The sequence below is a fragment of the Cervus elaphus genome, chromosome 15 (genome assembly GCF_910594005.1).
Source record: "Cervus elaphus chromosome 15, mCerEla1.1, whole genome shotgun sequence".
Classification (NCBI taxonomy): domain Eukaryota; kingdom Metazoa; phylum Chordata; class Mammalia; order Artiodactyla; family Cervidae; genus Cervus; species Cervus elaphus.
In genome coordinates, this window is record NC_057829.1 from 22,085,148 (window position 1) to 22,087,229 (window position 2,082).

The 2,082-nt window shown below is 34.4% G+C and overlaps 1 non-coding gene across 1 annotated transcript; it reads right to left on the reverse strand.

Moving 5' to 3' along the window:
• Positions 1–570: 570 nt before the first annotated feature.
• On the reverse strand, positions 571–675 carry LOC122709724. The gene has a single exon (XR_006345695.1). It is a non-coding gene; the product is annotated as a U6 spliceosomal RNA (small nuclear RNA).
• Positions 676–2,082: the final 1,407 nt, after the last annotated feature.

The window sequence follows — 2,082 nt, forward strand, 5'->3', positions numbered from 1 at the left end:
TGACTGTCTTTAATCTGCATCTTTTTCCTTTGTATGTCTTCTTTGGATAAATGTCTATTCAAGTTCTTTGCTTATTTTTAAATTGGGCTATTTGTTTTCACTATTGAATTCTATGGGCTTTCCTGATGGCTCAGCAGTTAAGAATCCACCTGCAATGAAGGGGATGCAGGAGACACTGGGTCAGGAAGATCCCTGGAGGAGGAAATAGCAGCCCACTCCAGTATTCTTGCCTGGAGAAACCCATGAACAGCAAACTCTGGTGGGCTATAGGCCATAGGGTTGCAAAGGTCAGACTAAACTGAGTACAGCATAGCACATTGAGTTCTATAAGGTCCTCATATTTTATATAACCTCCTGTCAAATACATGGTTTACAAATTCTTTCTCCCTTTCCACAGAGTGTGCTTTCAAGTTTGTTGTAGTCCCACTTGTTTGTTTTGCTTTTGTTGCCTGTGTTTTTGGTGTTACATCCAAGGAATAATTATCAAGAAAAAGGTCAAGAAGATTTTCCTCCATGTTTACTTCTAGGAGTTTTACCATTTAAGACATTTTTTTTTTTTTTTAATAACAAAAATGTATGGAATGGTTCACAAATTTGTGTGTTATCCTTGCATAGGGGCCAGGCTAATGTTCCCTGTATAGTTGCAATTTTAGCAAATGTATTGCCAAAGAAAGCAACTGAGTTTCAGTCATTAATCCTTTTTGAGCTGATTTTTGTGTAGGGTATAAGATAAGGATCCAATTACAGTTTTTTGTATGTGGACATCACTTTTCCCAGAAGCAATTGTTGAAGAGACTATCCTTTCCCCATTTTGTATTTACATGTCAAACATCAGTTGGTAAAATATGTATTTAAATTTGTAGTTTAGTAGTATGTACATTTTAACATCATTCCAATTCATGAACACAAATTATCCTTTCATTTATTTGTGTCTTCTTCATTTTCTTTCATCAATGTCTTATAGCTTTTGGTATACAGATATTTCACTACTTGGTTAAAGTTATTCCTAAGTATTTTATTCTTTCTGATGCTATTTTAAGTGGAATTGTTCTCTTAATTCTATTTATGAAGAGTTAGTTGTGAATGTATGTAAATCCAGCTGGTTTTTATATGTTTTTCTATCTTTTACTGAATTTGTTGATTTTATACAACAGTTTATGTGGAGTATTTAGGATTTTCTTTTACTTCTAAAATGCATCATCAGCAAAAATATAATTTTGCTTTCTCCAAATCAGATGTCTTGTCCATTTGCCCTGGCTAGGACTTCCAAAACTGTGTTAAAGAGGAGGGGAGAGACATGGGCATCCCTGTTTTGTTCTTGATTTTAGCAAAACTTTCAACATTTCACTATTGAGTATGATGTTAACTATCAGCTTGTCATATATGGCCTTTATTATGTTGAGGTACATTCCTTCTCTATCCAATTTCTTGAGAACTTCTATCATGAAAATGTACTTAATTTTATCAAATGCTTTGCTTGCATCTATTGAGATAATCATGTGATTTTTAACCTCTATTCTATTAATGTGGCACATTGCATTAATTACTTTATATATATTGAACCATCCTTGAATCCCAGGCATGAATCCAACTTGATCATGTATTGGCATCTGATTTCATTTAGTTGTATTCTCTTATAACTCACTGAACTTTTTAAAGATGACTACTTTGAATTCCTTCTCAGATAATTCTTACACCTCAATTTTTTAAGAATCATTTACTGGAGATTTAATTTTTTTTCCCTTTTTGGGGTCATATTTCTTAAAACCTCATGTTTCTTGTAGCTTTTCATTTTGTGCCTGTGCACGTCTGAGTCTTTTTAGACTGGTTTCATCAAGGAAAGACCTTCACCAATCAGACTGGCTAGAGATTCTGGCAAAACTGAAACTTTTCTATGAATGTACATGTTTTACTCCTCTCATTTCTTCCTGGAAGATAAAAGGTTGTGCAACTTCTCAGGCTCAAAGTTGTGCTGGCCACAGTAAGCCTTCTCTCTGTTTCCTGAGACAGTGCACTAGAAGACGGAAACATAGGATGCACACTCAGCTCCTCTCCCACACTCCTTTCTTTAAATATTTACAT